Source organism: Patagioenas fasciata, chromosome 9 (genome assembly GCF_037038585.1).
Source record: "Patagioenas fasciata isolate bPatFas1 chromosome 9, bPatFas1.hap1, whole genome shotgun sequence".
Lineage (NCBI taxonomy): Eukaryota > Metazoa > Chordata > Aves > Columbiformes > Columbidae > Patagioenas > Patagioenas fasciata.
In genome coordinates this window covers 8,142,259-8,155,788 of record NC_092528.1, presented here as the reverse complement: position 1 = coordinate 8,155,788, position 13,530 = coordinate 8,142,259, and the positions used below count along the sequence as shown (strand labels likewise).

At 44.3% G+C, this 13,530-nt stretch overlaps 1 long non-coding RNA gene across 2 annotated transcripts in view; it reads left to right on the top strand.

Moving 5' to 3' along the window:
* The first annotated feature begins 786 nt into the window (after positions 1-786).
* The window catches only part of LOC136105027 (uncharacterized), a 61,870-nt gene continuing 49,126 nt past the window's right edge, over positions 787-13,530 (top strand). Inside the window, exons 1-2 of one of the 2 annotated variants that reach the window (XR_010651836.2) lie at positions 787-1,169; positions 13,040-13,133. This is a non-coding gene — a long non-coding RNA (uncharacterized lncRNA). Of the gene's footprint in view, positions 1,170-9,942; positions 10,017-13,039; positions 13,134-13,530 lie in introns of those variants that run through there. The other variant, XR_011740456.1, reaches the window with a different exon arrangement.

Sequence of the window (13,530 nt, the reverse complement as noted above, 5' to 3'; positions counted from 1 at the left end):
AATACAACTTTCTCCCCACCCACCTTCCATCCTTCATATTGTAGATCAAGCAGATTCAGCTTCTCTGAAAGTGATTGTGGCTGGAGTCATTCCATTGGGCTGAATGTGTATGGTTTGCACTTCTTTTTTCCCACTTCAGGAACTTAAAAACAACAAAAAAATAAAAGACAACTGTTTAACTTGAGCCAAGTAACACTTAAAGCTTTATATATTTATTTATAGCATCTTACAAAAAAAAAAAAAAAAGGTGTTAAAAGGTTTCTTCTTTTCTTCCACAAGAAAAATTGGATTTAAAAAGAATAATCATCTAATTGTTTTTGTCTAGATCAAGAATGAATGTTAGCAGATGAAATAAACCCTAAAACTGAGCATGTGTTGTGTGTGTTGTCCTTGCGGTGGCCTTTGGGTGCTGCCCCAGTGCGGTTCCTCCTGCCTCCCTGTACCGCAGGGAGGTAACGCTGGCAGTGCAGCTGGTGGACACTATTCGTTTTCTGATGAAAAACAAGCTTCCTAACACAGAAATAACCACAAACTGCAGTCTGGATATTTCTATTGTTACACTTAAGCCAACATTACTTAAACCTCCTAAGCCCTATTATATTTTAAAAATTAATTATTAATGCCTTTAATAGTCTATAGTCATCTTCATTTTATTTTTCACAGTCATTGCAATGAATAAGTTTGCAGGCAATAAATGATGGTTGTTACACCAAATATCACGGGGTAATCACCAGGACTTTTTTGCTTGATAGTCAGAAATACTTTGACCAAACGTGAAATAAGTTTTGTGCTTGGTTTTGATACAGTGGGAATGCGCTTGTGGATAAGAAAACGTTATCATTTTATAAAGGTGCTGCTGTTTGGAACACAGCACCACTGCGGCAGCTCACACTGAGGGCTCCCAGCTGTGCTTGTTGGTGCTGGCGGCGGGTCCGGGCGAGGGCCGCTGAGAGGGGAACGTCGCTCTGAACGTGAGGGGCCGTGTATTGGTCTCGTTTTATTCGCTCCGGGACGGCAAGGCCCCTCCCCGCGCACGCGGGCCGAACCTTCCCGAAGCGCCGCGGCCGTCAGTCGCGAAATGGCGGCGGAACGGCCTTGGCTCCTTCATCCCTCCTCTCTCCTTCCTCCTCCGCAGCGCTGCCCCGCGCCGGCCGCCGCCTCTGCACCCGGTAAACGCGGTCTTGTTCCCCCCCACGCCTGGCGGGGGCTGCCCGCGGCCACGGGGAGGGCGGGTGCGGGGCGCCCATGTGCTCCCCACGGGGCGGCACCAGGGAGGGCCCGGCCCCACCGGGCTGCTGGGCGAGGCTGGGGCCGGGACTACGCGAGGTTGAGGTGCGAGGCTGGGGCCGGAGCTCTACAGCCCTCACGTCGCTCTGGGGTTCGCGTACACGGGCTGGTGGCCCGTGGCCTTTCTGAGGGAGCAGCAGCTGGGGGTGGACACGGCCCATTCTACCGGATGGAGCCTTGTGCTGTGGCTCTTTTCTGCTTTGGAAAGCACAGCCTTTCTCCTCTTTGACCTTCCTTTCTGTAAAGACTGAAAGAAATTCTTGCTTATATGAAGCCTGTGCAGGCAGAGCGCTTTTTTTGCACGTGGTCTTTCTGCACTATCTTTAATATGGTTGTTCCTCTCAGTGCTGGAAGCTTCTAGGAGAGGAGTGCAGCTGGCAAGCAGAGGGAAGGAGAGACACTTCTGTTGTAGGAACTGCTGTGGGAAGGGGAAAGGAGGAGAAAAAATGCTGATAGAGGATTAAAAAAGTGAGGAAACTGGTTACAGAGGCGAGATCGTGAAGGGAGTGGAGCATCTCCCTTACGAGGAAAGGCTGGGGGAGCTGGGACTCTTTAACTTGGAGGAGACTGAGGGGTGACCTTATTAATGTTTATAAATATGTAAAGGGTGAGTGTCAGGAGGATGGAGCCAGGCTCTTCTCGGTGACAACCAGTGATAGGACGGGGGAAATGGGTATAAACTGGAATACAGGAGGTTCCACTTAAAGATGAGAAGAAACTTCTTCCCAGTGAGGGTGGCAGAGCCTGGCCCAGGCTGCCCAGGGAGGTTGTGGAGTCTCCTTCTTTGCAGACATTCAAACCCGCCTGGACACCTTCCTGTGGAACCTCAGCTGGGTGTTCCTGCTCCATGGGGGGATTGCACTGGGTGAGCTTTCGAAGTCCCTTCCAATCCCTGACATTCTGGGATTCTGTGTGACCCTCCAGAGGGTATTTGTCTCTTGCTGGAGCCTTGGTCACACTGATGATTATTCAGTTTCCTGGTGCTTGAGCCCAGGGTGCTCCTGTCTCTGTCACACCTGGACATTTTACACTGTCCAGCACTGACTCTGGGGATGTGCTGCCGCAGGTTAATTGGGAAGCGCTCTCCTTTACATCCTGTTGCAGCCCCAATGAGGAGCAGCCCCAGGTGTCAGCCTGCTCTTCCCAAATGGAAAAGCTGATCCTCACACCCTATATCAGAGGAGGTGGTGCTGAGCTCTTGTCTGGGGCTTGTACTTTTGTTTCTCTGGCTCAGGCACTCAAATGGGGTTACTTCTACTCTTTAAAAACATCTTCTTGTAGCTGTCTACAGGAGGAGGCAAAGCAGAGCAAGTCTGCTTTAACACTAATGCCAGAGGTTTTCCGCATTGATTGATCTTCAGGTAGTACAGGTTCCTTTTTCCCAGTTGAGGATTTGTGTGTGGGTCCACGTAACACTGAACAGCCTCTTTGTCAAAGAGCAGAAAGAGAGCTGGAGATTCTTGCATAACTAAATGTATATCTAGCAATGACTTCATCTTTCTGTGGATTTTGTAAAAGTGGGCAGAGTTTAGGAGAGCCCCATGCATTGCAGTTTATAACACTTTGTGATGCAGTGTTTCAGTGGTGCTGAGAGTAGGGATGTAAATAAATGGATATACAAATAAAATACAGTTCAGGGCTTTCTGCAGCTGGAAGTGTTTGTGACTGATCTGGGCACATCAGCTTGGACCTTTTGCTGCAGGGGAGAACTAAGACACCTTCATACATATACTCAAACAAAAATATATTGTAGGCTTAACAGTAAAGCAGTTTGAGCTTTACTGTAGTTATTCTTTCATAAACTTCAAATTTAAAGGGGTAGTCAATTAAATATTCATTAATTGAACAGTATTTAATAGACCACTGCTATGTATCTGTTAAAGCAGTTCCAGGTTGCAAGTGAGGATGACTTCACTAGTGAGGTTCTGCACACTTGCAAGCATTACCTATAAGCCTAAAATGAATAAAATTATCAGTCTCTATTAATATTAATCAGATCAAAGTAGTTTATTCAGGGGCTTTGGTGTGTGGTTCTGTTTCTTAGCTTTGTCCCCAGGGATGGAGGACATGCAGTATCTGCAGTGGGGATCTTCTGCCCCTTGCACAGGGGGCTGCAGAACTGGGATACCAAAACTTGTAAATCAATATCCAGCCAACAACACAAGGGAGAAGTTGAATACGTGTCCTCTAGGATCTGGGAATGGATGAGCGATAGCAGTGCTTTGCAGATGTCTAACAAACTGTTATTTATAGATTTATTTTGCTCTCCCCACCAATAATATCATTCTGTCAGGCCATGGTTATGGATTCCAGATGTTTGTGCAATAAATGAGTAATAGTGATAAACAATAAACATTTCATTCATGCTGCTTTAATACATTCTAGTTCTTACTGGCTTCAGTTTAAAACTGTCTTTCTGTTGACCTAAACCAAATGGTATAGTCAGTTGTGCTCTAAATAGCGATGAAATTCCATGTGGTCTAATCTAGTTAATTCAGGCTGGATACCTGATACTGAAATGAATATGTGGTAATCAGTCATCAATTTTCTGGCGTGGGCAGTGACAACATGTATAAATCATACTGTCTTTGTGAGAGAGTAAATAACTTCCCGTGGAGAACCTTTCTTTGGGATCATATTATTGCCAGACATTGTTTTCTGAACAAGAGCTTGCAGCCAAATTAGTGAGTGCTCAGATGTTTTGCATACTCCAACAGCCCCCATCAGTACGTTTCTACTGATCATGTGTTCTTCTGTTTCCTCAGTCTCAAATATTTTGATTCTAAATGAGAATTTATAAACTGATGCTGATTAGTCACAAATTGTTGTAGGCTATTAAATTTTACCAAGTTAATGCATGATCAAACCTTTTGTGTTACTGGAAATATTAAAGCAATTCTGCTTAGTACTGGGTTCTGGGGTAGTTAATGGAGGCTGGAGAATTTGGGTTTTGGAGAACAGCACCACTGGGAGAGATGTGTGACCTTCTGGACTGGGAGATCTGCTGTGAGTCTGTTTCTTAGGTTTTAGTCAAGACCAAGTGGGGAGTAATTGCAAATATTTGACAGTGTGTGGTCATCTGTTTTGAGGGCAATCTGACCTTCTGAAGCAATTATTTGGGGGTGGGAGTGGAGACAATGCTCCTTTTTGAGGAGAAATCTGATAGTAACCTAGCTAATGTTATCATGGGACCCTTTATCACAGCTGTTTTGCATCGTTTTTCATGCATTTATTTTTGAGTACTGTTGCAAGGCAAATGATTTCTCTCCTCACTTGGAAAGCTCGTTGAAGGCTAGTGTAGGCTAAAGACCTGGCCCTGATGGGCACAGCCTTGTCTCTACTTCTTTGGGGTCACACTTGGAAAAGGGAAGCGTGCAGTGTTCTGGAAGTTCCATTTGAGCAAATAGTCAGGCTTTTTCTTTCTTCTTTGAAATATTTTAGTAACTTCTGTCTGCCTGTTGGGCTCTTTTGGTGGGTGCTGTGTGCTGTGCCGTTGCTGTGTGTGCCTTGGCGTGGCTGCGAAGGACATGGGCATGGCTGCCTTCTCCAGTGCGGGAGCAAACCCAGGATCAGCTCTGCCACAACACCACGCTGAGGCAGGGACATGACTCGGTGGGCAAGAATGTAGGAGGGTCCTGATGCTGGCCAAAATGAGTAGTTGTGGTGTGGGTTGGTTGTGGCACAGCCGTGTTCTCCAGCAGAGGTGGCTGCTCGCTTGGCAGCTGAGGTTTGCAGGTGTTGTTCATGTGATTCCCTGATAACTTCAGAAGGGATTCTCCTTTCCTTATAAGTGTTTCATTTTTCTGGACTATTTGGCTTAATTTTGTACTCTGTCACTTTTCCGTTGTAAGAATAAATGATGTCCATAAATTAGTCATTCTTTCTAGGTGCGTATGAGACCTATGCATGAAGCTTTTGCTTGAAATTCTTTATTTCGCTTTTGTTTTTAAGCAATGATTAAAGTTAAGAAATGCTTACAGTTGTTTCAGACCATAAGCTTTGACTTTTTAGATGTACATTTAAGGACTTTCACAAGAAAATGAAGCCATACATCTGCTGGGACTGTGTTGGAAGGAACAATTACAGCTGCAAATGAAGCTTTCTGCTTGCCTGCCAATTTAGCAGGCATTGCTGTCTCCTCACCAAGTGGTCTGCCATTTGTTAACAGTTGCTTCTTAGGGTCTTTCTCCTCTAGACCCATTTTGGCTTTGTGTACATTTTAGTCACCTTGATAAGGGAAAAGAACTATATTAAGTAGAAGCACTTAGAATTCACAATGCCTGTAACATCTGTTGCAGGACTAGAATTAGAAACCACATCAGCATATTTTACTTTTTTTGTTTGGGAATCTCATTAGCTGTCTTACATTTTTGTTTGTGGTTTGTTGCCTGTGTTCCCCCCCCCTCCTGTGGCTTCTTTGTGAAAACAAATTGCTTTGTCTTTCTTCCTCATTCTTTGTCAAGGTAGCCTGCAGGTCTGGCAACTGGCAACAAGAGGATACCAGGCAGCAGATACCTCTTCTGATTCTCTTCTCTCATGGGGAGGTGGTAGGTGGGAAGTGATGCTTTCCTTACAACAGCCCTCGCCTCTGTCACTCGCTTCTCAATTAGACCAGAACTGCCTTTTGTGTGTTAATGCGTTTAGGTGTGTTTTTCACCCTCTCCAAAATCTGTTTTCAAGTTGTCCATAGTGTTTTCCCCTCAGCCCCCCTTTTCATACTGATGTTGTTTTTGTTAAGCATAGATACACTGTAGGAAGAACTAGTAGTTTTGCTTGTAACGTGTCTGATACTTTCTGGAGTTCCATATATTCACTCATATGTAAGCTTCAGTAATTAAATCAGAAATTTATTTGACTGTAACAATGCTGAAACATTTGGAAGGTCAGAGGATGAAGATTGGTGAGGATAAACATAAGGGGATAAGATGGACGAGCTGGTGGTCACCAAACCATGTCATCCTTTTTAAGGGTAGGATGGAACCCAAAGATCTCCCGGACTTTCGTACTGGCTCTGTAATTGGAACCTGGTGCAATGTGCTGCCGCTTCCTCCCCTGGTGCCAGACCATGTGGGCAGCTCCCTGTGCCACAGCCCATGCAGCAGGCTCTGCGGTGGAACTTGGCTTCAAGCATCTTTGTGCGAACAGGGCTGTTATGCCATAGCTTTAGTAGCTGTAGTAAGATCATTGACCTTCCTTTCCTTCATGCTTTTATAGAGAAGAACGTAGATTCGTCCATGCTCTGAACCGTATCCAAAACGTGGGTACCACTTTCTGGGTTCTTCCTTGCTCCTGCCAAGAAAGCTTAAGTGTCCATTACATTTCCTTCACTTTGCACAAGGAAGGGGACAGCACACTATCCACTCATTGTTACAAAAGACCATTTCTTGTATGTTAATCCTTTTCTTCTGTGGATTACGTGAAGGTAACACAGTGCAGGTTTCAGCTTGGAACAGTGAAGAAGATCAGAAGGCAAGAGGTGTCCAAAGTGGCTGTGCTCTAGGTGCTCTGCAGCCCTGTTTATAAAATGGGGAATACAGAGAAATGCCTATCTAGAGTTAATTGGAAATATGTCAAAGCAGGATGATACACAGACTGCTGACAGAGGTGATGTTCTGTGATAAAGGGAAAGGTTGTCTTGATTAATTGCCCACAACTTCTCACCCTGACTTTGCCTTCCTCTCCCTGCCATCTTGGTAACTGCAGGCACATCTAACTCGTCAGCCATGTCAGGTAGTGTCTGTTTAAATCTGAGTAGTTTAAGCTAAATTATTCTTCCAGTTGTCTTTTTAAGGTGCTTTGTGTTGTTAAATAGTGGCATGTGGTAATAAAGAATTGCAGGAAAACTTGCTTGAAACAGTGATGTAGGAGAGGTGGTTTTTCTCATCTGTTTAAGAACTCTGTTGTTTACCCTCTCTGTGGGGCATCTAGCTTAAAAAACCCCACCAAACAAAACAAAACACACACAAAACCACAAAAACCTCCAGACAAGACAGGTCTCTCTTTTGATACATAATAAACAACACAGGTTTTCACATACCTTATTTGTTTGAAGTGCTGTAGCATTTGTATCCTAGTTCATCAAGCATGCCCTCACTGCACCATAAAAACACAGAACCCACTGAGACCCTGCCTCAGGAAGCTTTACCTTAAGTAGTGAGAAAGGAGAATTAGTTTTACCTCACCGCTGGGCTATGGCACAATGAGTAATTGTATTAACAGTAAGGTAAGATTAGGAGTTTCTGACTGTTAACGGTGTGAGGACCTGCAAGCTTGTCTCATTAAGAATAAATAAAAGATGGCTTTTGTCAGATCTACCTCTGGGTCCCCAAAATGAATGTTACTAGCTTGAAAAGATTTTCCTTAAGTATTTTTAAAAAATGGCCTATTGGGGCATGTAAAAATACAAAATTCCTCCTTAAAATTATTGTCACCCTGCAATTAATCCATCATGCTTTCCTGATCTACAGAGCAGGGAATGAGCCATAATTTTTGAGGGGACAATGATTTGATGACAGTGATAGGGAAGACTGAACTCTCAAACTCCATGAGGGCACATGAATCACAAGATTTTTCTCACAAGTTAATTAGTCATTTTTCCTAATATAATGAAGTTCTGTCTTTGATCCTAAAATTACTGTCTCTTGTCAGTTTTATTATTTTCTCCAGATGGACTGTTCCATGTCCTCTCCCAAAACTTTCTCATATTATGAGATGATGTTTTCATAAGTGTACAAAATATTAGTTTCTTTGAGTAAAACCTTTCCAAGGTTATAGTCTATTTCACACAAAAGTAGAAACTACAGCTTGGAGTTTCATAGGCAATTATACACAGAAGATGATGAGCTCTGATTTACACTCTAGATAGAGGATACTCGAACCTCACTGAATACCAGTTATTGACTTAAAAGGATAATTTTGAATGCCACTAATTGCTGCTCTCTGAGCAAGTGCTGCAGTGCAGGAGCCGTGGACGGTTTGGACCACGCGTTCACCTGACATGAGGAGCACAGGGCTTATTGCAGAGGGCATATGGATATGTAGTGGAGGGCCTCAGTGCTTTCTCCTTGAAGCTGCTCTCTCCTGTGGGCACGGCTGCTTGCTGGAGAGTCTCTCTTCCCCAGCAGACACATTGGATCCAAGGCTTCTGTCTGTGGGCACATCCATGCTTTGTTCTGGTAGCGCTGGAGGGGAATTTTTATTTCTTTTGAAGGAGTCTTTTTAAAAATGCGGGATTCTCAGGGAGCTGGAAATGAACTTCTTGTGGCAGCTGCTCTCTATGGTGTAATCTTCTTTTCAAGGCTACAAAGGCTCACCCCATCTCCCTGTCCTGCACCCAGATGGAAAATACTGACCCACTTAACAACTCCAGGAATATCTTGGTTTGCATCTCCAGATCTCTTCACAATGCTAGAGCAGGCTAGGTTTGAGGAATGAGCACGAGCCTGATGTAAAAACGCAATGAGAACTAAGGGGCAAGTGTGCCTCTCACAGTGCTGCTGGCTTTTTTTATCACAGGAGTTCATGTCTTTTTAATTGCCTTCTGCTTCTTAATGTTCATTATGTGGAGACGTATGATAAAAATGGAAGTTGAGATAATAATCTACCTAGATTAGAACAGGCTGTATTTTGGGGGGGGGGGGGCGGGCTTGGGAGATGGCGTTAGATCCTTAGGTTATAAAGGATACCTTAAACCCTAAGGATGCAAAACTTGCAAGGGTAGCGAATAATATGGGGGTTTAAACTTTTTTAAAAGTAATTTTAAAATTCTGGGATTGAAAGTACTAGAGATAGCATAGGTAGACTATTACCTAAAATTCAGCTGTCTGCTTTATGAGCATTATGTTGTGATTTTTAGTTAGCCCTTACACAGACATTTCTTGTGGACCAGCTCTAAAGATGTGCATCTGGATTGCTTTTTGCAAGACAGGAGGAGGTCTGGGTGGCTTTAAGGAAGGTGCACGTTGTTAGCTGGGCAGAGGGTAGGACGGGATAGAGGACAGTTTGAGGGAAATAAAATTGTGCTTGGTCCTGGGATTTAGAGCAGCACATTTGAATATGGTACCAGGCAGGAGGGAAAGAGCATTGAGGAGTGGGAGGAGAAATGGTCTGGTGAGAGCTTGAGGAAGCTGTGGGCAGCTGCTCTCCCTGCGGATGGGAGTGGAGACTGTGGTCATCATGCTGGGAAGTCCTGACGGCCCCAGCAGCAAGAAGCTGCAGAAAAATGGACTGCTTCCACATTTTTATTCAAGAATTGAAGTCCCTGCCTGGACATGGACTGGTTTCAGTAGTTGTGTTCATTTGTGACTGCTGATAAAAAGTGTGGGGAGCCAGACCTGTGTAGCTTTTGAATTGCAAATGAAGAAGTGATAGCGAGGACATGAATCTGTTCCAATACGTGCACATTCTCTGTGAGGAGTGCAAAGCTTTTGTAGCTATCAGCACGCCACGCACAGTAACCAGCGTATTCAACAGCACATTATCGTGTTGCAAGCTACCTGCTTATTTTGAGTTTCTTATCACAGCAGAGCTTCTTACAAATGAATCATGCCTTGCTCCTTTCTAAGTTCAGGTTTTGTTGCCTTTTCAATTCTCTGCTCCTTTTAATTACCCCATGCTTTACTGTACAGGGCTTGACACAGCATGCAGTACTGAAGGAATTGCTAATCCAGATGGACTCTCCTGGACAAAGCCTGTACTGAAGTCAGTGGAATAAGTAAATTTTCTGGCAGGTAAAGTGAGCCTGCATCCTGGGGGAGAGGAAGGGAGTGAGAGTTTGAGTAAGGATTAGGCAGTACCTGCTTTCAAAGGCAGCAGTTTAGGAGGGACTCTTCCTTACATAACCCCCTTGGCAGCAGACACTGTCTTGTCCATTTGTCTCTCCTTTTGGCACTGCTCTATGCACTACCTACCATGTTTGTGTCTCATCACTGACACAGTGGCAAGAACAAGTGCTTGTGCATTTTGGTGTTTTGTGGGACTCTGGAATGTATTTCTAAGAGCATTTCCACTTGCTTCACATGAGGCTGCTCCTGCTGAAGGCTCAGAAAGGTAACCACTAATTTGGGGCTTCTCCCTGGGGGTGTAGAGGAAGTATCAAGTAGTTGTTGCCAAGCTTGAAAATACAGAGGCTTCTGTTCAGTCCTCACAGCATTTTGCCCAGCTGGGGCATTAGTAAGTATACTTGAAAAGGAAGAGAGTTGAGAAATTACTCATACTTTGCTATTTAGAAGTGTGCTGGTGAGAAGGAAAGTGATCTACTCTGGCTGAATCTCCGAGGAGTAATCTTCTTTCCAGATCAAGGAATTTCCCACAGTAATACTAAGGAGGAGTTTGTCGACTGCTGCTCCAGTGTAGCCAGAGAGAGCATTGTGTTAAGCTGTGTGTTTTCTAAGCCCAGGGAGAGGTCATGTACTTTGCTGCAGGACTTGAATTTTTTTCAGAAATCTCCAGGAAATCTGCATGTGATCTTGTGGAAAACCAGCGCCAACTGTTGTCTTGGCCGCCTCTAAAAAAAACCAACCAAACAAAGAAAAAAACCCACCCAGGAATGAGAACTGGAAAGAAGAAGCTTTTGATTTATAATGAATATTTCTTGGTTTTTGAATTTTGAAAGGGCTCAGTACAGGTGTAAGAACCTTTCCCACAGTGACATCTTGTACATAAAAGTGCCGGGGTGCTGACAGGGCTGCCAGCGGGAATCATGCACCGTTAGCTGGTAGATGTGTGCATGCATGGCTGCCTTCTGCCCCTCACTCCAAGAGGGAGAAAGTCAACTCTGCTCTGGAAAAGGAGAAACAGGGAAGAAGGAAAAGAATATTTAGAAGTAGGTTGAGTAACTAACCTGTCTGGAAGCCTGTCTGCCTGTCCGCAAGCTGCTGAGCAGCTTTGATACTGCTCTGGAAGTACTCAAGTGCATGTGGACTTGGCCCATCAGTGAGGGAGTAAAGTGCAAGTCCAGTACTGAAAATTAGATTCTAAATCCATCTCTATATTGAGGATGTCTGAAAAACTTTGTCAGCTTAGCCTGATGGTCAGCTATAGAGCAAAAGTACCTGGCATAAAACCCGAGTAAACCCTTTCAATTTCATGCTCTGCATAGAAAAATACAATTTGGCTTTGAGTCAGTACATAAAGGGGCCTTAGATACTGTGGACAGTACAGTGTTGGGTTGTTTCCTCTGTAGCTCTGTTGGAAAAGTTATGGTCTCAGTACACCACGTGAGCATTATATCAGGTCTTATGGACTAGGTTTTAGGAAGCCCTTCTCTCCCATTAGTTTAATTTTGGATTCTGCTCTCCTAAATAGTCTGAGACAAGTGTTGACATTTCTTGGAAACTAAGGTCCTGATCCAAAAGCCATTTAAATTGTCAGGAATTATTTCACGCCGTGCAAAACCTGCCCTTCCGTAGGTCTGGGATGGAACAGAGCAGTTCACAAATGTGCCCTCCTAGGTTGGCAAGAGCAGCTGTCAGAGCGTCACCCATGGGAAGGTGCGGATCCCCTGGACATGCCTTGTTTCAGGCTACGCCTGAAGGATGGGCTCTCGTGTTCACCTTTTCTGCCCCTCGAGACAAAAGCCATAATGTTGAGATTGTAGCATTTGCAAGAAAGCAGGTGAGGGGCCCCAAAGCACCCATCTTTGAGGGGTAGGAAGAGGCTGGAATAATTCTTATTTTGCAGGATAGTTGTGTACCACTGCATGGGATGCTTTAACTGTACAAGGAACCCACTCGTGTTTTGTTGGTTAACTTTTGTGAGTCTGTGAGTTCTGCTTGTACCACAGGCTGTCAGATCAGAATAACCAGAGTAGGATATTTCGATTTCAACGAAATTGTGGTGGTACATGCTGGATGGCTTTGCCATGACTGATCCATAGCATGCAGCTCCTTGCAGGATTGAACTTTTTTGATGTTGCAGTTTTTTATTCTAGAAGTTTATTATCTGTTAGAGTGCCAACCCCACCCATGGTCAGTTGAAATGTTACTGGTTCAGATTTACGTAAAAATCATTTTTAAAAAAAATCACTGCTGAGAGCTGTTGGGATCACGGAGGTGTAATGATTTTATTGAAGGCTGTGACTAAGCTGTTTGCAGATCAGGCTGTGTTTCCCCGTGCTGTTTGCCAGGTGAGTGGTTGCAGGAGTCAGTATCCCTTCAGGTTAGAGAGGTCTGCATGGAGTTTCCTAACCTGCCGCTGCCTTAACAGGGTGATGTGAACCTCCTAACCAGTCAGACTTTGCCTGAAGTGTTTTGTGTGAGCATTTTCGGGTAGCATGGCCGTTAGCAAGGTGTGTCTGTGCCTGCAGTGTGAGATACAGACTGTCAGAGGTACCCTGGGCTTTTATTTGCTGTGTTACAACTGAACACACGCTCCATTTATTGTGCACTGATCGTATATACGTCCTGTATTAAGAACATGTTATACATACACAGGCTGTTACACATAGTGACGTATTTTAGTAGCTTGCAGAGCACTGATGAGTGAAAGTGGAATTGGTAGTCGCTGGTCAGTGTGAGTGTTGAGCTCCATGAAAGCCTCTCCTGGGCAAGGCCTCTGCACAAGACAGGCCTCCAGTAAAACCTGATGGCACAGGTTTAGCTGGTATCTTCACTAGGGGAACATAAGCTAATTTAGGACAAAAACCATTTTTCCACTTGCTACCTGATGAGCTGTGAAGTTCTGCTTGAGCTGAATGGTGTGAAGTTATTACCTTGAAACTGCTGATTAGACTGAGCTCTGCTTTTCTTTACAGGCCCTTTGATAATGGGGCAAATGGACACCTCTTCTGGATCTGGTCTCACAAAATGCTTGGGAGCTGATGCCGGTTGATGGAGGACTCCTTGCAGGTAAGCAACATTTAGCTCAGTCACAAATTGTTTCTCTGCTGACCTTACATCAGTGGCAGGAGTCTGGATCTCTGGTAAGTAATTTTACTTTGCTTTTTAACAGTCCAAATAAATACCGGTTCTGCACAGTCATGCAGCTGTGTCATAATTGTTAAGTTTGAAATTTGTTGGCAGTCTTGTGCTTGATCTTATCATTTGCTCCTCTCCCCATTAATTAACTCACAGCTCAATGACAATTAGCTTAGGAGACTTTCTCTCTGCATTTCGTGGCAGGGAGTTGATGCAGTTCTGGAATGTGATTATACTTTGCTGTGCTATATTCAAACATGTTTAAATAATAGGTGAGGATTGCTCAGTAAATGCCTAGAATGTGAATATATCACACACCAGAGGAATA